At 41.1% G+C, this 22308-nt stretch overlaps 1 protein-coding gene and 1 long non-coding RNA gene across 5 annotated transcripts in view; one reads left to right on the forward strand and one right to left on the reverse strand.

Annotated features, from left to right (window-relative positions):
* esrrb (estrogen-related receptor beta) overlaps window positions 1–8968 on the forward strand; it is a 158244-nt gene extending 149276 nt beyond the window's left edge. Inside the window, exon 8 of the transcript XR_015512513.1 lies at window positions 7292–8968. The gene's annotated coding sequence lies outside the window, so the exon portion shown is untranslated. The remainder of the gene's footprint in view (window positions 1–7291) is intronic.
* Window positions 8969–19851: 10883 nt separating this feature from the next.
* The window catches only part of LOC141378392 (uncharacterized), a 9618-nt gene continuing 7161 nt past the window's right edge, over window positions 19852–22308 (reverse strand). Inside the window, exon 3 of one of the 4 annotated variants that reach the window (XR_015513951.1) lies at window positions 19852–20460. This is a non-coding gene — a long non-coding RNA (uncharacterized LOC141378392). The remainder of the gene's footprint in view (window positions 20461–22308) is intronic. The other 3 variants (XR_015513948.1, XR_015513950.1, XR_015513949.1) reach the window with 3 other exon arrangements.

Below are 22308 nucleotides of genomic sequence, written 5' to 3' on the forward strand. Positions count from 1 at the left end.
ACCGAACAGCAATAACCCGGACTGGCCTCCATATTTATATAAATCTTCACAAAGTGCATGTGCGGGATAATGGGGGTCATCGACAATGGCTTTCGGGAGGTTTTTACCTTTCCAGAGCCATCATCCGCTCTTACAGAAGGCTTTTCTTGTTGTACGTGCGCTGATCACTAAGGAAGACGTATTGAGCGCTTCAGGCCAAGAGGTGACAGTGTAAAAACACTGCCGTAGGTCAGAACACCGGCGCACTCATCGGCCAATAATGTGGGGCAGTTTTGAGTAAAACGAGACGTTTGCAGAAACTTTACGGGACAGGTCTTGTCAAACATTATTTTCTTTAAGAGTCGGCATGAAACAGAGGCTGCCTTAGTCTTCTCCATTGTGTCGTTTATCAAAGTGGGCATGAAATCAACATGTGCTCTTCTTATTTGTACATGTCTACAGCAGTGCTTGTTGTAAACATCGTCTCGGTGCACTTCATTATTTTGTCAAATTTCATGTGCCGTCATAATCTTTAGTCAAATATTATAGCCTTCTCTCTCCCTTGAAATGACTGTTCTTCACTTCACATGAAACCAAATTTAAGGCGGGGCTATGAGTGATTTAAGGAGGGGTTATCGGAGTTTTAGGGTGGGGCTATCAGTCAACTAAGGCGAGGCCATGAGTATTTTAAGGCAGGGCTATCAGTCACTTAGGCCGAGGGTATCAGTGTTTTGAGGAGGGGCTATCTGTATTTTAAAAAGGGGCTGTGCACATTATTGTGCGTGGCTATTGGTCATTTAGGGTGGAGCTATCAGTGATTTGAGGAGGGGCTAAAATATGTTTGAGGTGGGAATATTAGTGTTTTAGGGAGGGGCTATGATACATTTAGGGTGGGGACATCAGTGATTTGGGGAGGTGCTATCAGTGTATTAGGGTGGGGCTTTCAGTGATTTTGGGAGGTGCTATCAGTGTATTAGGGAGGGGCTATCAGGAGTTTGGGGAGGTGCTGTCAGTATTTTAGGGTGGGGATATCAGTGATTTGGGGAGGTGCTATCAGTGTATTTGGGTGGGGCTATCAGTGATTTGAGGAGGGGCTAAAATATGTTTAGGGTGAGGATATTAGGGATTTGGGGAGATGCTATTGGTCATTTAGGGTAGGACTATCAGTGATTTGTGGAGGCGCTATCAGTGTTTTAGGGAGGGGCTATGATACATTTAGGGTGAGGACTATCAGTGATTTGTGGAGGCGCTATCAGTGTTTTAGGGAGGGGCTATGATACATTTAGGGTGAGGACTATCAGTGATTTGGGGAGGTGCTATTAGTGTTTTAGGGAGGGGCTATGATACATTTAGGGTGGGGACATCAGTGATTTGGGGAGGTGCTATCAGTGTATTAGGGCGGGGCTATCAGGAGTTTGGGGAGGTGCTGTCAGTATTTTAGGGTGGGGACATCAGTGATTTGGGGAGGTGTTATCAGTGTATTTGGGTGGAGCTATCAGTGATTTGAGGAGGGGTTAAAATATGTTTAGGGTGAGGATATTAGTGATTTGGGGAGATGCTATTGGTCATTTAGGGTGGGACTATCAGTGATTTGTGGAGGCGCTATCAGTGTTTTAGGGAGGGGCTAAAATATGTTTAAGGTGGGGATATTAGTGATTTGGGGAGGTGCTATTAGTGTTTTAGGGAGGGGCTATGAAACATTTAGGGTGAGGACATCAGTGATTTGAGGAAGTGCTATCAGTGTTTTAGGGAGGGGCTATAATACATTTAGGGTGGGGACATCAGTGATTTGGGGAGGTGCAATCAGTGTATTTGGGTGGGGCTATCAGTGATTTTGGGAGGTGCTATCAGTGTATTAGGGCGGGGCTATCAGGAGTTTGGGGAGGTGTTGTCAGTATTTTAGGGTGGGGATATCAGTGATTTGGGGAGGTGCTATCAGTCTTGTAGAGTGGGACTATCAGCGATTTAAGAAGGTGCAGTCAGTGTATTAGGGCGAGGCTATCAGTAATTTGGGGAGGTGCTATCAGTGTTTCAGGGTGGGGCTATTTTTTATCTAGGAAGGAGAAATCATCCCTTAGGGAGGGGCTATTTGTGATTTAGGGCGGAGCTATCCGTGCTCTCTGGAGACGGTGGGGTTATTAGTGTGGGTCTTGTTTCTGCCCTGCTTTTGATCATTCAAACCACTCTTTACACTCTTGAGAACAAATACAATATTAACTTCAGTTTCATGGTGACTTTAAGAACAAATGTAGGGGAACTGACTGGATAGTTGTGGTGTGCAATTGGTTGATCTCTTGTGAGTGACATATTGAACCCAATGGTTGAGTCATTTTATATTGAACATGAATAACTATCTTTACATAAAATACTACCATTTCTTTGTAGATTTTTTTGCAGAATCCATTATAATGTCTAATAAAGCCAGACACATTTTGCTCAGACATTTGCAATGGTTTTAAATGTTTTTAAAAAAGTACACGATTCACAGTATGGCTTTCTCTATTTGCACCTATCTTATGAATTAACTGTAATATGCTGTATGTTTATTTATGAATTATTACCACTAATTTGGAAAAAAATACTTGGTCACATTAGAAACGTCTTTTTAAATCAATGTATTGTGTCCTTTCTGAAACAAAGCACTCATTCAAAAATACAAAACTTTTGATTGGTAACGCATCGTGACTTCCAAACAAGAAAAGCCTCGCCTTTACACTGACAATGGGAATAAAAGCAGAACACACTCTTAAAAAGACAGCAGACAGAGAATACTGAAACTCACAGCTTACGTTCAAATTGATTTCTGTGTCCTATAAAGTCAATGTCTTGTTGCCTTGTTTCAATAGTCTGCCTGTTTGACCTTTCCTATTTATCTTCTTTGGGCTGAATTTACTTCTTAGTGGTTGTCTCTGGCCTTTTCAACATCCTGTGTCCAAAACAGTTCACATTACACGTAAACTCAACAACTGCTCCAGTTATGACAGAACAATCTTATAAAAAAAAGGCTTGCAGCATGTGTGAATGCAGAGGACTTAGCTCGTCTCAGGATCATCACTTTCATTGTGAATAAGTACAACACAACTGTGACATTCCTGCTATTTTAAGATATATATCATGCATAATGGCTCAATCACTATTGTTTCATTGTGCTCATGTAAATGCCATAAATATAAAATCTCAGTAAAAAACAAGCCAATTAGAACACAACACAAAGGGGTTAAAGACCACACTGGATCATTAAAATGTATGGCCCAGGCTGCGTTTTTTTTTTCAGCCACAATGTTTCCTAGTGAGATTACAACAATTATGTTTTCAATGTATGTGGGACTCTTATTTTGAAAACAAGACTAGCATTTCAGAGCTCTCACATAATGCAACGCATTACAGCTCATCAAAATTCACAAAAAAGACATTGATATTTTCAGAATAGAAAAAAAGGTATGTGTAACCATCACTGGTTAGTTTAACATGTATATTGTAAACTTTGTTATGTACATTTGTAACAGACACACTGTTTTATGCAGGTTTATGGTGGTGGTGTGGAGACACTGATAACACTGATAGCTCCACCATATAGCCCCTCCCTAAAACACATATAGCCCCTGCCTAAAACACTGATAGCCTCGCCCTAAAACACTGATAGCCCCTCCCTTAAACGCATATAGCCCCACCCATAAACTTTGACAGCCCCACCCTAACACACTGATAGCTCCAGCCTAAAACACATATAGCCCCGCCCCAAAACACATTTAACCCATTCCTAAAATATTGATGGCCCCTCCCTAAAACACTGACAGCCGCACCCTAAAACACAGATAGCTCCACCCAAAAACCCACATAAACACTGATAGCTTTGCCCTAAAACACTGATAGACCCTCCCATAAAACATATAGCCCCACCCAAAAACTATGATTGCCCCACTCTAAAACACAGATATCCCCTCTCTAAACATTGATAGCCCCTCCCTAAAACATTCATAGCCCCTCCCTAACACATATTGCCTCGCCCTAAAACACTGATAGCTTTGCCCTAACACTGATAGATCCAGCCTGACACCAATAGCCCCACCCCAAAACACTGATATCCCCTCTCTAAACACTGATAGCCCCTCCCTAAAATATTCATAGCCCCACCCTAAAACACATATAGCCTTGCCCTGAAACACTGATAGCTCCACCCTAAAACACATATAGCCTTGCCTTCAAACACATATAGCTCCACCCAAAAACACATATAGCCCCTCCCTAAAAGACATATAGCCCCTCCCTAAAACAGATATAGTCTCACCCTAAAACACTGATGCCCCACCCTAACACATTTAGCCCCTCCCTAAAACATTGATAGCCTCACCCTAAAACACTGATAGCCCCACCCTATAAACACTGATAGCTCCAACCACAAACACATATAGCTCAACCCAAAAACACGTATAGCCCCTCCCTTAAAGACATATAGCCCCTCCCTAAAACACTGATAGCCCCACCCTAAAACACACATAGCCCCGCCCGAAAACTGATACCCCCACCCTAAAACACTGATAGCTCCAGCCTAAGACATATAGCCCCACCCCAAAAAACTGACATTCCCTCTCTAAACATTGATAACCCCTCCCAAACCTTCCCACACTGAGGCAGATCATATAAATAAATATAACGCTTACATGACAGTAATCCTCACAGTAAACAGACCTGAAGATGAGCAGATCTGATATGATATGAGTTTATACAGTTGACTTGTGCGCCTCAGAAAGCAGATGCTGAGTGGACAGCCATGCAGATCTCCACCCAGTGTGTTGCTTAAAGACTTTTTTATACAATCACTGACAAACTTTATGCAAAGATGGCAAATGTATTCACAGCATTATCGTTAGTGCTGTCCACTGTAGTGTTTGTGCTGTTTATTTGGCGGGCATCTGTTGGGTCTGTCAGATGCAGACTCACGCTGGGAAAATTGTTGATGGGAAGCGGAGGTTTTATCTTCTATTAAGCGCAGCTCTAATGACAGACAGCAAGACAGAAACACGTGTCTGACCTCCGGCTCTGTCTGTCACAGAAAGACTAGTTGAACATCACTGCTCACTAACTTAAGGTTAGTGCTCAGATTAAAATGTGCCATCTAGTCCCAAACTGAGGTCTATTCAGACTTCTGTAATAATCAATTAACAATGATACAACATATAATAACATACAGTACATAAGACAGAGTACAAGAAAATACATAGTGCCAGTTTAGTGAATCCCATACTCATTACCACAACATTTACATCAGTAAAGAACTTGAAGAATCCTGAAATTAAATGATTTTTATAAGCTAACCAACTAATCTAACTAGCCAGATAACCAATCACAGCACACTGGGTCAGGTAACCAATTACAGAACACTAGTCCAGCTAACCAATCACAGCACATTAGACCAGCAAACCAATCACAACACACTGATCCAGCAAACCAATCACAGCACACTAGACCAGCTAATTAATCACAGCAGACTGATCCAGCAAACCAATCACAGCACACTGGGTCAGGTAACCAATCACATCACATTAATCCAGCTAACCAATCACAGCACACTAGACCAGCTAAACAATTACAGGACACTAGACCAGCTAACCAATCACAGCATACTAGACCAGCTAACCAATCACAGCATACTAGACCAGCTAACCAATTACAGGACACTAGACCAGCCAACCAATCACAGCACACTAGACCAGCTAACCAATCTAGACCAGCTAACCAATCACAGTACACTAGACCAGCTAACCAATCACAGCACACTAGACCAGCACACTAGACCAGCTAACCAATCACAGCACACTAGACCAGCTAACCAATCTAGACCAGCTAACCAATCACAGCACCCTAGACCGGCTAACCAATCTAGACCAGCTAACCAATCACAGCACACTAGACCAGCTAACCAATCTAGACCAGCTAACCAATCACAGCACATTAATCCAGCTAACCAATCACAGCACAGTAGACCAGCTAACCAATCACAGTACACTAGACCAGCTAACTAATCACAGCACACTAGACCAGCTAACCAATCACAGTACACTAGACCAGCTAACCAATCACAGCACACTAGACCAGCTAACCAATCTAGACTAGCTAACCAATCACAGCACATTAGACCAGCCAACCAATCTAGACCAGCTAACCAATCTAGACTAGCTAACCAATCACAGCACACTAGACCAGCTAACCAATCTAGACTAGCTAACCAATCACAGCACATTAGACCAGCCAACCAATCTAGACCAGCTAACCAATCTAGACTAGCTAACCAATCACAGCACACTAGACCAGCTAACCAATCTAGACCAGCTAACCAATCACAGCACATTAATCCAGCTAACCAATCACAGCACAGTAGACCAGCTAACCAATCACAGTACACTAGACCAGCTAACTAATCACAGCACACTAGACCAGCTAACCAATCACAGTACACTAGACCAGCTAACCAATCACAGCACACTAGACCAGCTAACCAATCTAGACTAGCTAACCAATCACAGCACACTAGACCAGCTAACCAATCTAGACTAGCTAACCAATCACAGCACATTAGACCAGCCAACCAATCTAGACCAGCTAACCAATCTAGACTAGCTAACCAATCACAGCACACTAGACCAGCTAACCAATCTAGACTAGCTAACCAATCACAGCACATTAGACCAGCCAACCAATCTAGACCAGCTAACCAATCTAGACCCGCTAACCAATCACAGCACACTAGACCAGCTACCCAATCACAGCACACTAGACCAGCTAACCAATCACATCACAGTAATCCAGCTAACCAATCACAGTACACTAGACCAGCTAACCAATCACAGCACACTAGACCAGCTAACCAATCTAGACTAGCTAACCAATCACAGCACACTAGACCAGCCAACCAATCTAGACCAGCTAACCAATCTAGACTAGCTAACCAATCACAGCACACTAGACCAGCTAACCAATCACATCACAGTAATCCAGCTAACCAATCACAGCACACTAAACCAGCCAACCAATCTAGACCAGCTAACCAATCACAGTACACTAGACCAGCTAACCAATCACAGTACACTAGACCAGCTAACCAATCACAGCACACTAGACCAGCTAACCAATCTAGACCAGCTAACCAATCACAGTACACTAGACCAGCTAACCAATCACAGTACACTAGACCAGCTAACCAATCACAGCACACTAGACCAGCTATCCAGTGTTTAGTGTCAGCCCATTTGAGTTTGACTGCTCTTATTTGGTGTTATTGAGTAACAATATGAATAGGATTTATTTTTTTCAGGAGGACTTGGCAACCTGAGACTCAGACTCACACAACTATCTTTGTTCCTCCTGAAGGCCGGCCTGCAGTTGATCTCATTTCGCTCTGCCAGGTGTAATCTGGCCAGTTTTCTGCTGGCGCCGGTTCACAAACTGAAGAAAAAAAAGCCCAGAGGAAAAACAGAAGCCAAAGGATGCGACACAGAGGTGGAGAAACAGCGGCTGCCTCAGACAGAGGAGGAGAGACGTAGAACTTTAATAGTATCCTTTAACATCTCCTTAACCCTGCGAGCGGGACCCCTCCACCGGCTGCTCCCTTGGGGCCCGTTTGATGCTCCTGTCAGGGGGGCCGCAGGCGGTGGGCCGCTGATGAGCTGCTCAGGCCACCGTGAAATGCACCATAACCTGCCAGCGCGGGCGGCCCGGCCGAGATTGCCGTATTTACTTTTTAATCTGGCCGCCTTAATACACACGATAAAAACTTTGTCACATTAGATGGTGACAGATGGGGCCGGAGATGTTATTGCTGGTCCGGGGGGCCGCAGGGGGAAGGGTGAGAACCGGGGGAGGGGTGACCGCCGCTCGGCCCAATCACGATAATTTTTCATCACTCCAATTACACTGTTGAGCGCGCTGCCGCACACACACAAACACACTCACGGCGGCGGTACTTCCAGTTCAGTGACATCAATAAGATAAAATGAGGTCTCTTCCGCGCAGTCTATTTTCTCTTGAACAAGGCCTCGCTGTGGAATACAAACACACTGCGCGCTTTATTAGCTATATAGACCATTTTGAGCAACGTAAACAAAAGCCCCAACATCACTTCCTGTTTTACATTTTTAATTTATACAGCTTCCGGGGATTCAAATAGAGCCACATGTTGATAATGTTATGAGAGCTGTTTTAACACTAAGATTGAATTGAATTACCTCTTGTTATGAAATAGCTTGATAAGCAGGAAATGTTTATGAGGCAATGGCATGACCACAATAGCCCCTTTCACACAGTGATACCGGTAAATATCTGGAAAATTTCCGGAACGACTTTACCGGTATGTTCAAAAAAGCGCTGTTCACACAGGCGAGGACGTTACGGAAATTTTCCGCAAAAAAGAGCATTCACACATCCATTCCAAAATACCGGTAAATTCTGACATCATTCACCACAAATGAGCTGTAAACGGCTGCGCTTGTGTTTGTAAACATTTGACTAAATTACAAACTCTGTGGATGATCAATATTGTGAACAACTTTCGCAGGATCACTTTCGCATGTCGAGATGTTCATAATATGTGCGTGTGCAGGCGCTCACAGGCTGTTTCACAGGCACACGCAAAGCTTAAAGGTAAACAAACAACGGCTTATCACAAGCATCTCATCGATGATTATTTACACAGTTGGCATTAAGAAGAACATATAAACGTGATCTGACTAACTTCTAGCAGCTAAATGTGTCTGGAAAAATATTCAAAGGCTTTTATCCTCATAAACCGCGCGGACGTAAATGCGTCTGACTGTTGTGATTGGCTAAAGCAGACGTCTCACGTCAGCAGGTTCTAGACGTGCACGCGCTTATTACGGCAATCTTCCTTCTGCATTCACACAGCGCAGCATTCCGGCAAATTGCCGTTAATGTTACAACTCCTCTTTCCGGAAAATAGCCAGAACGAATTTACCGGTATTTTCAAAAAGGACCTGTTCACACATACAAGCTTTCCGGAAAATTGCCGGCAATTTTCCGGAAAGGTCTGTATGTGTGAAAGGGGCTAATGAAATGGTTTACAGCTGGAGTATGTACAGTCAAACTGTTCTGCGCCTGAAGAATTCCTCCTATGATTTTCAAAGAGTTCACACTCAGCTGATGATTGATTTTAAAGCTAGTTTGGCATGCTGTCCCGGGGGAGAGCCCTGAGCTTATAAGATCCTCGAGCCCGGGGCTTCCTCCCGTTTGCAAGGCGAGAGGGGAGTTTGAGCTCAGGTGGATGTGGAGAACTCCCCTGCTGTACTAGCTAATGAACAGATAGTGATCGCTCTTAAGTGATAACTACTGACTAGGAGCATGTTTATGTGCTGATTTGATTAGTCAGTTACCTTAAGTTGCATGTTTTTGGACAGTGGGAGGAACCCGGGGGAAACCCACATGAGCACAGGAAGAATGTTTAAGCTCCTCACAGAAAAGTTGACTGGCTTGGTAAGGACTAGAACCAGTGACGTTCTTGCTGTGAGGCAACAGTACTAACCATCATGTCACCCATCTAGGAAAGGAGGAGGAGTAGGGGTGGAAGGGGGATTCTTCAAAATGAAGATGGCTGTGATATGGAGCTGAGGGTATTTATAGTGGCTTAGGAATCGTCTGATTGGTCAATCAAGAATCGGATTATGTGGGACCGGCTGCAAGCAATCATAAGCACGTGATCCTCTCGAAATTAGTTTATAAATAAACTTCACTTAAAATTATTCAAATAAACAATTGTAATCATAGAAAGAAAGCCTGTTTCACAGCCAAGCATCTAGAAGGGGGAAATCCAACGCTACCTCAGCGTAAAACAGACACTTTCTCTTGTGAGATCAGGCTGGGAAATCTGATGATTGCAAAAAAATGATTACGTGATTCATTCAGAACAGTCGCAGGAAGGTTGCTGGTTTGAGCCTTGACTGGGTCAGTTGGTGTTTCTGTGTGGAGTTTGCATGTTCTCCCCGTGTTAACGTGGGTTTCCTCCGTGTGCTCCGGTTTCCCCCACAGTCCAAACACATGCGCTATAGGGGAACTGATCTACTAAACTGTCCATAGTGTATGAGTGTGTATGGGTATTTCCCAGTACTGGGTTGCAGCTGGAAGGGCATCCGCTGAGTAAAACATATGCTGGAATAGTTGGCGGTTAATTCCGCTGTGGAGACCCCTGATAAACAAGCGACCAAGCCAATGAAAATAATAGTGTAATGTTCTGTCCTGCCATTAAGATAAATGTGAATACTAAAGGATTGTATTTATACAGTTGAAATCAGAATTAATAGCCCCCTGATTATTTTTTCTCCAATTTCTGTTTAAAGAGCCCATATTATGGGTTTTTGAAAATTCCCCTCCATGTAGTGTGTAACACAGCTCTAAGTGAAGTGGAGTATCCAGCTAAGGCTTAAATCTGTTAGTGTACAGTGTTAAAAACGGTTGATTCATCTAAAAAAGAGTCGACTCATAATGCTTCAAACGAGTCGCCTTGATACGGATTCATTAGGTGTTTCGCCATGACGTACGAATGAAACCAAGTTATTCACGTGCACGCGCAAACCCGGGAGATTTCAAACCTGAGGCCCCGCCCTCTGACGCAGAAACCGAGACACACACACACACACACACCCACAAACACACACACACACAAACATGCCGGTCGATTGAAGTCACACTGCAGATGGATATATTGAGTCTCTACCCAAAGATGAAACCTCAGCATTATAGCCAAGCAGTTGGAAACTACTGGAAACTTCTGGAAGCTACATGCTACAAAGAATACTTCATCAGCGTTTGTTAAAGGAAGGATCAGTAAAGAGTAACTTACTGATGGACGTCAGGATGGATTTTTCTTCCTCCATTTCTCAAGTGTAAGTACGTGCGATTAAAGTTGCCTCGTTGACTCTAGCTTGCAAATGTATTTAGTTGTGATTTGTTACTTGTAACCGCGTGTACTGTATCAGGTTAACTGGCTATATTCTCTTATCGTGTGCAAAGTCACGTTAAAAACGCGACGCGTGCTGCGTTAACGGAGCTCCGTGGACGGGGAGTAACGTTAGTGTGTGTGTCTGTGTGTGCGTGCGCGCACTGTCGTCCAGAGGTGTGTGTGTTTGTGTGTGTGTTTGTGTGTGTGTGTGTGTGTGCGCGCGCGTTGTCGTCCGGAGCAGGGTTAAGTGCGTATGTGTGTGTGTGTGTGTGTGTGTGTGTGTGTGTCTGTGAAAAGAGCAGAGTGAGAAGGAGATCTCCTCAACTGTTTTTGGAGTTTTTGTTCAATAAAATAGTCAGTCGTCTGTATTTTCAAGTCCATAGTCTGTATTTACATTGACCCACTGGCAGCTAAAATCCACGCCTACACTATCAAGCGTGTATGAACTGTGATTACTTTTATATTGCTGATTAGCTGTTTGGCATTTCACTCTCTCACTGAAGGCAGTCGACCAATCGCAACAGACTGTCATTGGTCCAATCAGCGCAGATTAGCTTCGCGCTAAGGAGGGGTTTGGGAACAAATGAATCCCTGAACGATTCATACAGGAGTCGCTGGGATAATTAGGTAAAAATAAATGCAGATTATAAGACCATGAAAGTGTTTTTTGACCTTGCATGCATATTAAACTGTTGTTGGAGACCCTTACAACCAAGATATGACCCTATTTCATGTATAATATGGGCTCTTTAACAGAGAGATTTCTTTAACACATTTCTAATCATAATAGTGTTAATAACTCATCTCTAATAACTGATTTATTTATTTTGTCAAGATGACAGCACAATATTAGACTAGATATTCTTCAAGACACTAGTGTTCAGCTTAAAGTGACATGTAAAGGCTTCACTAGGCCAATTATGGTAACTAAGCAGGTTAGGGTAATTAGGCAAGTCATTGTATAGCGATGGTTTGTTCTGGAGACAATCGAAAACAAAAATATCTTAAAGGGGCTAATAAAATTGACCTTAAAATGATGTTTAAAAAATTAAAAACTGCTTTTATTCTAGGCGAAATAAAACAAATAAGACTTTCTCCAGAAGAAAAAATATTATCAGACATACTGTGATAATTTCCTTGCTCTGTTAAAAATTATTAAAGAAATATTTAAAAAAGAATAAAAATTCAAAAGGGGCCAAATCAACTTCAACTGTATATATGACGCAGCACATCACTGTTTACCTGTTTCATATTTTGGGCTTCTGATCCCAAAAAAATAACATACTAAATGACTTCCATCAACTTTAAATCACAATTTCCCTTGCATTTGTGCCAGCGATGATTGCCATGCAAGATCAAAAATCTGTATTATTACAACAGAGCATAACGTTGATGCCCCATATGCATCCGCAGCTGGCAGCATAATCACTGAACATTTGTTTTTATTAATCGTGTCTCCATCGCAGCCCAGTGCGTTTCCCTCTGTCTGTCTCTGCGCGCCTCCAGTGCCCAGAGTTTACCAACTCTGATTCCCATTTCCCTGTCTTTAATTTGCGGCTAAATGTAATAAGAGGGTTTGTTTGTGGAATGAGTGTGGTGTGTTATCGCTGAACAGCTGCCGGGGCTGCGGCACATTGAGCCATCGCTCTCTCTCCCCTCCGCGGCGCTGGCGTGAGCCGCTAATCACAGAATGTAGTCACAGATCTCATTTCTCAGGCAATTCTTGTGTAATCGGGAGATTCTCCAGACTCTGTGCTCTGCTGTGCATAAATCACGCCGCCTCGACTCCTCCTCGACTGTGACGCCGCGCGCTGATACACACAGATGTGTCTCTCAGACAATACCAGTCATGAGCAAAGCATGCTGGGAAAATACACCAGCTAGGTGTGCTGCTGAGGCCACATTCATGGCCCGTTTCCACTGAGTGGTACAGTACCATTCGGTACACTTTTATGGCTGTTTCTACTGTCAAAAGACATCAAAAAGCAAACCGTACTGTACCACATCTTGGGTACCCTTTCGGGAGAGTACCTAGAACAACAAAAGTGTACCAAAGGTGGAGCAAGAAACACTATTGGTTTACAGAGAAAACTTTAAGAAAGAAGAAAAAACTGAAAAATGTATTAGGTAGTTTTAAAAATGTGTGCTTTTACTTTCCCTTGGGTACATTTTTACTGCAATATCGGTACTTTTACTCCACTACTTTATTTTTTCCTGCAATAAAAATTGGCTGAGTAGTTCTGTGATTCCTGTCCAATCAATCACACATAGAAGGTAAATCGCATCATACCGAACTACCTCAAAACATGGGCGATTAATAATTGCAGTACACAGTTTGGAAGCGTTAAAAGTGTTCAAAAAGATGTCTAAAATCTTTACATGCATTGACCCAGAGACTGTTTAGGTGCAGATCATTGATGAGAAGATGACTGATGTTGACTGTATGATGACCAAAATGGCGTTAAACACCCAGCAGGCACAAGACATCAACATGACGCCAGATTGCATTTTTTTTGGAAATGAAAATTGTGTTGACACCAGAACCTCAACGTCCAACCTGAAATCACATCAGAACGACAATGTCCAACCTGAAATCTAACCCCAACGTCCAACGTTGGTCCAACCCCAATGTCCAACCTGAAATCACATCAGAACCCCAACGTCCAACCTGAAAACTAACCCCAACGTCCAACTTTGGTCCAACCCCAATGTCCAACCTGAAATCACATCAGAACCCCAACGTCCAACCTGAAAACTAACCCCAACGTCCAACCTGAAAACTAACCCCAACGTCCAACGTTGGTCCAACCCCAATGTCCAACCTGAAATAACATCAGAACCCCAATGTCTAACCTGAAATAGCATCAGAACCCCAACGTCCAACCTGAAATAACATCAGAACCCCAACGTCCAACCTGAAAACTAACCCCAACGTCCAACCTGAAATCATATCAGAACCCCAACGTCCAACCTGAAATCACATCAGAACCCCAACGTCCAACCTGAAATAACATCAGAACCCCAACGTCCAACCTGAAAACTAACCCCAACGTCCAACCTGAAATCACATCAGAACCCCAACGTCCAACCTGAAATCACATCAGAACCCCAACGTCCAACCTGAAATCACATCAGAACCCCAACGTCCAACCTGAAATCACATCAGAACCCCAACGTCCAACCTGAAATCACATCAGAACCCCAACGTCCAACCTGAAATAACATCAGAACCACAACGTCCAATGTCCAACCAAAAATCAACCAAATATTAACGTCTAATGTTGTTACAGCTTGAGGTTGTGTGGATGTTATCACTATGACGTCTGTCAGATGTTGGATTTTGGTTGCCATACCTGATGAATAAATGTCAGTATTTGACGTCAATATGACGTTGGTTTAAGATGTTGGCTCGTTGGATTTTGGTCACTTTCCAACACAACCTAAAATCAACCAAATATCAACGTCCTTTGATGTCAAAATAATCCTTAGACGCTGGCTAGACATTGAATTTTGGTCACCTGATGTCACGACCTAAATCTAAACTAAAATTAACATCTTATGACGTTGTGTGCCTGCTGGGCAACTAAATGCACTACAGAATGTTACGTTTACACACATGCACAAATTACATGCAAATCATCAGCTTTCTACAGCTTACAACTCTTGAGTACTTTTGAAAAGTACTTTTTACTCATACTTTGACTAATATTTACAACAGATACGTTTACTCTACTGGCACTACATTTTTAGATAAGTAATGGTACTTTTGGTACATGCACTGCATACAGTACACACACACACACACACACACACACACACACACACACACACACACACACACACACACACAAGCACACACCCAGACATACACAGACATTTACATACACACAAACAGACACACACTCTCATACACACACACACACACACACACCTCAGCCCGAGGCGAGCGGTCGGTGATGCCTGTCCGCCTGCATGCGAGCCACTGAAATGGGTCATTTTTTAATTAAATACAATATTAATTACTGCGAGCATCATTAACGATATGTGAGATTTGACTAATTAGTGTAATAGTTTTGGAGTCACGCTCATTAAATATGAAGATTACAGCGCTCTGAAGAATCGCTTTCGTGATCAATCTTGTATGGACAGAAGGGAAATGATTTAGAGAGGCGCTTTTATTCTACAATTATCTTCATTACAACTCTGGCATACTTGAGGAGGCAGATCCAGTGTGTGTGTGTGTGTGTGTGTGTGTGTGTGGAGGGGATGCTTTCAGATGCAATCCTGTCTTTTTAACCAGACGAGACGCCACTCTGGGCTCTGCTGATGGAGACCAAAGCCAGACGATGACAAGCCGAAAACCAGCAGCCCAAGAGGCATAGCAGCTAATGCTAATGCTTTTGCTCTGTTTTTTGTCTGGTTTTTAGTCCAAATATGTAAAAATTCTTAAAATCAAGAAGCATTTTTTGAGCAGGGGTTCCCAAACTTTTCACCCTGTGACCCCCAAAATAATGCAAGTGACTCGCGACCCCCAATACGCTTTGAGGTGGTTATAAATATACAAACATTGCACTCAATGGCGCACACACACACACACACACACACCAATAGGCCCAAGTCTATTCACTGAGAATGCCACTCGGAGATCCCCCTGCATGTTTAGCTTGAAAAAATAATCTTCAATCTGCTCATAAATAGTTTTCTCCATCACTTTAGACAAAATTCTTAGACCTTTCTTAAAAAGAGGAGTAACTCTTGCTTGTTTTAGCTCAGGTGATGCAGTGGCGCAGTAGGTAGTGTTGTCACCTTGCAGCAAGAAGGTGGCTGGTTCGAGCCTCGGCTGGGTCAGTTGGTGTTTCTGTGTGGAGTTTGCATGTTCTCCCTGCGTTCGCATGTGTTTCCTCCGGGTTCCCCCACAAGTCCAAAGACATGCGGTACAGGTGAATTGGGTAGGCTAAATTGTCTGTAGTGTATGTGTGTGAATGAGTGTGTGTGAATGTTTCCAAGAGATGGGTTGTGGCTGAAAGGGCATCCGCTGCGTAAAAACATGTGCTGGATAAGTTGGCGGTTCATTCCGCTGTGGCGATTAATAAAAAGGGACTAAAAGAAAACGAATGAATGAATGTTTTAGCCCATCCGGAACTTTACCTTGACAAATATAAAGATTAATAATATGTGTGTAACCATCAAAGAGATAATTCTTTGAGGAACTGCACTGGAATATTATCCAACCCTGTTGCTCTACTATTTTTGAGTGTTTTTAATTTCTTAAATGTATTCCCCTCATCTACTTTATTAAACACAAAACTTCCTAAATTAAAACCACATTTGGTATAATACTCTATAACTAAATTATCATTAAAAAAAACATTTTGTACTGGGAGCTTTTTAACCAGTTTCTCTGCCACAGTTATAAAAAAATCTATTAAAAGAATTAGCAACCTTTAACTGATCCGACATCAATTTTCCATCCATCATAAGGCTAACTTTTGAACAATATGTTTTAGGGCCCTATCATACACCTGGCGCAATGTGGCGCAAGGCGCGACGGAACTGTTGTTTGCTAGTTTCAGCTTGATGTAAGAGTCATTTTGACGTTTTGCAGCACGCTGTTTAAATAACAAATGCATTTGCACTCATATGTGCGCCCATAGGCGTTCTGATCTAAAAAAAAGGGAGGCGTGTTGAGGTGCATTGCTGGCGCGTTGCTATTTTGAGAAACTTTAATAGATTTTTCAATAGACCAAAACAAAGCCGGTCTAAAATCCAGCAAAGAGCGCGTTAGTTATGCGCCTCGCTTACACACTGCTTAACACAGACAGGATGTACAGCAATACGCAAATATCTTTACATATGAAAAATTATTCAAATATCAAGGATATATATAGGATATAAATATAAAGGATTAAAATATTACAAAACATTTTTTTTTAGCCTACGTAAGTCTAAAAAAAATACTTTCATGCCTTCTTCATCTCGGGAGGCTTTTTCAGTTTATTCATAACGATTTGCTTTTATATAATGTTAATATTATTAGCAGTATTATTTATTATCTGCATATCTGATCCCTCCTCGCTCTGTCATTGCACGCACTCAATCAAACACCGCCTCCAACCCAATACACCCCCCCCCCTCTTTTTCACATGATGACGATGCCATTGTCCATCACGATGTTTCACATTAGACATCATATGATGCCAAATTGGTCGACATCGCCCAAGCCTAGTTTAGGTGAAGTTTATTCATAATTAATTTCGAGAGGAGCACGTGTTTCTGATTGATAGCACCTGGTCCACATTAGCCAACGCTGATTTACCAATCAAACAATTCCTTAACCACTATAAATAACCAGAGTATCTTCCCTCAGCCGTCTTCGTCTAGAAGACTCCCCACTTCCACCCATACTCCTCCCATTTCCTTGTCAGGGCAGCACGGAGGTCTAATGGTTAGCACCATGGCCACACAGCAAAAATGTCATTGGCTCGGACACTTACCGGGAACTTTCTGTGCAGAGTTTGCATGTTCTCCTCATGTTCGCATGGGTTTCACCGGGCTCTTCGGTTTCCTCCCACAGACCAAAAGCATGTAGCATAAGTAAACTGACAGCATAGACACTTCATAGACTACTTCCAACATTATCAAGCAGGGGAGTTCTCGAGACCTACCTGAACTCGGACTCCCCTCTCGCCCTGCAGCGAGTTCAGGGCTCTCTCCCCGGACAGCATGCCAAACACGCTCAATAATCACACTGTAAAAAATGGCCGTGATTTCAATGGTGAAAAACTGTACAAATGCTACAGTACAAATCCGTAACCTGGTGAGCAATTGGATGTGCCAAAACTTTCTTCAGTTAAACAAAGAGAAAACTGAAATGACTGTGTTTGGGAACAGAGATGAGGTTCTCAAGGTAAATGCGTACCTTGGCACTAAAGGTCAAACTACAAAAAATAAGGTCAAGAATCTTGGTGTGACTCTGGAGTCAGATCTGAGTTTCAACAGTCATGTCAAAGCAGTCAGTAAATCAGCATACTATCATCTCAAAAACATAGCAAGAATCAGATGCTTTGTTTCTAGTGAAGATTTAGAGAAACTTGTTCATGCTTTTATCAGCAGCAGGGTGGATTACTGTAATGGACTCCTCACTGGTCTTCCTAAAAAGACAGTCAGACAGTTGCAGCTCATCCAGAACGCTGCAGCCAGAATTCTAACCAGAACCAGAAAATCAGAGCACATCACACCTGTCCTCAGGTCTCTACACTGGCTGCCAGTTACATTCAGAATAGATTTTAAAGTATTATTACTGGTCTATAAATCACTAAATGGCCTAGGACCTAAATGCATCACAGATATGCTCACTGAATACAAACCTAACAGATCACTCAGATCTTTAGGATCATATAAACTAGAAGTTCCAAGGGTTCAGTCAAAGCAGGGTGAATCAGCTTTCAGCCACTATGCCCCTCGCTGCTGGAATCAGCTTCCAGAAATGATCAGATGTGCTCCAACATTAGGCACATTCAAATCAAGACTGAACACACATCTGTTTAGCTGTGCCTTTACTGAATGAGCACTGTGCTGCGTCCGACAGATCGCACTATCCTGTTTTTCTCTTCTTCTTCATTCTTTTATATCACATTTTACCTGTTTTTATGTTTTGTTTTGTTTTGACGCATTTTTATTATTTGTTTTTATTTTTATTTTACTTGTTTCTTTTATTCTCGTTTATGTAAAGCACTTTGAATTGCCACTGTGTATGAAATGTGCTATAGAAATAAACTTGCCTTGCCTTGCCTTAACGGAGTGTTTCCTTAATATATACGGCGAATAACCGTAAATTGACTTTCCCAGAATTCCCTGCATGGCACGTCACTTTTTATGCATTTGGTTGACATTAATATGGATCTTTTTAGTTGTTTCCCCATCAGTTATGAACATTAGAGATTTATGTTACATCTAATGTTAATAAACAATATTTATTTCATGACTTTAATTTTATGCGTGTTACTAGTGTTTGTGACACTGAGCACCTTCTACATGCTGATACTCTTTTCTGCTTGTGGGAAAAGTTAATTGTAACTAAAAATATGATTATTGTAATAATCATTTTGTAACTTCGCATCACGACCTGCATGTGGGTGTGCTGACGTGTCTAACTGTGAAACAAAAGATGTGTAGATGTTGATCATTCAAAATACAGACATATTACCTCTATAAATTAATGAAATACGGTAATTTACCGTAAAAATTAAAAATTACTTTTACCGTGTTTGTACCGTGTTTTTAACAGTAAAGTACTGGCAACCACAGCTTCCGATTATTTACCGTAAATTTTACGGATTTATTTTTTACAGTGCAATCATCAGCTAAGGGCGAACTCTTGAAACCCCGTATAGAAGTGAGTGAGTTTTGCACAATAGTTCCCCTTTAATGGCACAAGTGCTGCTGCAGTTACACAAACAACAGGAGTATTGAATGTTTTGATCCGTGAAAATGTCACGACTTATCGAAACATTTTCCTCGCCGTCTCGCCTGAGATCTGCAAAAGTTTGTGCTGGATGCTGCAGTTCTCCGGCTGCTAAAGTGACCTTGTATCTTTGATGCCTGCGTGGAATATCTTCATTTTAACATAAATACATCTCCCCCTCGCGCTTTAAATACATGCAATAATGCTATCGCCTCAGCATTTGGAGTCCACTCATAATATTATAATCCTCACCTCCCGAGTGAGTCCAGGCGCCCGATAACCAACTGCTTTATCACATTTCATTTATTTTGTATTTTATACGGCCTCTGTCTCTCCGTGAGACCATTGCAGCTCGTTTTTTTTGTTGATCTGATTCATTTTGTGCGAGCTCAGACAATTATTTCTGGTCTTTATCAGTTAAAGGAATCACCCTGCTTTTTATGGGTATCATTTATAACAAGCGGACAGCTACCTGTTTATTAGAATTTCAAGCAGCATATCGCCGGCCAGATCTTTTCACCGTCCATATTTACATTTCAACTTTGGCTAAACAAGCATGACAAATACACACACACACACACAGAGAGAGAGAGAGAGAGAGAGAACGCAGCAGGGCTCATTTTAATACTCCCCCCTGTTCAAACGCCATGACTTTATGCAGAAGTTGTCGACTGGAGCGTGAGCCTCGAGACCTGACAGCGCCAGGGAAGAGCTCGGTTTACAAGTGTGTGTCCATCAGTGTGTGTGTGTGTGTGTGTGTATGGCAGACTGAAAGAGGGACAGAGATCGTGACCCCAGGAAACGCAGAGGCGCAGGGTAGGAATACAAACATATTTGCATGTGCCACGGCCGAAGCCGCGTTTGACATCTCAACAGCTGTTAATTATGAAGTGGCCTGCCGAGAAGTCGACAGAGCTGTGAATATGCAAAGCGCGGAGGAGCGTCCAGCGCCCGTCCGGCACACGTGTCAGATCCCAGCGCTGCGGAAACGCCAATCACTGCGCAGACTTGAACACCTGAGCACCTGAGAAACTGCAGAGAAACGCTCTGATATACCTGCAAACACACACCACTATTATGTGGTCAACAGAGACGGTCTAGATTCTTGAAATAAATAACTTTAAAATGACTGAATGTATAATTGAATAAAGGATTGCATGAATGAATGAGTGAATTAATTGATTAATTAATGAATGAAGGAATGAATACATTAATGTTTGAATGAATGAGTAATTGAATGAATAATTGATTGAGGCGACCCCTGATTAATAAACTAACGCCAAAAGAAAATTAATGATTGACTGAATGAATAAAAAAAAATTCATGAATGAATGAATGATTGGAAGAATAAACAATTGAATGGTTGAATGAATGAATGCATGAATGAATAAATGAATGTACGAAAAAATAGATGTTTGAATAAATGACTGAATGATTGAGTAATTGAATAATTGATTAAATAAATAGTTGAATGAATAATTTAACAAATGAACGAATGGTTAAATAAATGGTTGAATAAATGAACAAATAATTTAACGAATGATTGAATTAATAATTTAAAGACTGAATGAATGAATGGATGAATAATTTAATTATTTGATTAATTGATTGAATGACAGATTGAATTGATGATAGAATGAATTAATAATTGAATAAATAAATAAATTATTGAATGAATTAAGTGAATTAATAGAATGAATGAATGAATGAATGAATGCAGGAATACATGACTGAATGGGTGATTGAATGAATAAATAAATGAGGAATGATTGAATTGAATAATATCTTAATGAATGATTGAATGAATAATTAAATGATTGAATGAATTAAGTGAATGAGTAAATGAATAATTTAATGGATAATTAAAGTTATGATTAAATTTATTAATATGTTAAGGAATAATTGAATTAATAATAAAGTGATTTATTGAATGGTTAAACAAATGAAAAGTTGAATAAATGGTTGGTTGGTTGGTTGAATGAATAAATGGTTGAAAGAATTTATGAATATTTGAATGGATGAATGAATGATTAAACAGGTGATTGAATGAATATCTAAATGAGGAATGATTTAATTGATTATTATCTTAATGAATGATAAAATTAATAATTGAATGAATGAATGAATGAATGAATGAATGAATAATTGAAATAATGAATAATTGAATGGATGACTGAGTTAATATTTTAATAAATGAATAAACGGGCCAGTTAGTTAATGATTGATTATTTAAAAAAATGGTTGAATGAATGAATAATTGAATAGTTCAAATGGATGGTGATTGAATGAATGATTAAATCAATAATTGACTGAATGAATGAATATCTTATTGAATGATTGAATTAATAATTAAATGATTCAATAAATGGTTAAATGAATAATTGAATAAATGAATGAATTGATTAATTTATTAATTTATTATTATTAATTTATTAATTAATGACTTGTTATGGGCTTTGTATAACTTCTACTCTCTCGGTTTGAAATGCTTCTTTTGTCCTCGCCTGTAAGTCTCTTTAGAGAAAAGCTAAATGAATAAACACTCATGATATAAATTTAAGTCCTCCAGCAGGGCCACAAATGAGGCCTTTCCACAAAAGATGCTGCAGAAATAACTTTGCACATGCTATCCTGACATATATACTGTCAAATTAAAAATTACTGAGAAAAACACACAGAGAGTTGAACTTATTTACACATGTATCCAGGTTGTAATGTAGATTTCCTTAAGTAATTATCAATCCGGTTTCCACAGGGCTGACAGATGAAAAGCAGAAGTATGCTTGAGGTTTTTCACAGCACTGTAAATACTGAGGATCTGTCTGATAATGGACTTTATCTGATAATGCGCTCATGCTGAAATCAGTCAGTCAATCAAACATCCTTTCTCAAGTCAAGCTCAAGACGAAAAAGTGCAAGG

The sequence above is a fragment of the Danio rerio genome, chromosome 17 (genome assembly GCF_052040795.2).
Source record: "Danio rerio strain M-AB ecotype USA chromosome 17, GRCz13ab, whole genome shotgun sequence".
NCBI lineage: Eukaryota > Metazoa > Chordata > Actinopteri > Cypriniformes > Danionidae > Danio > Danio rerio.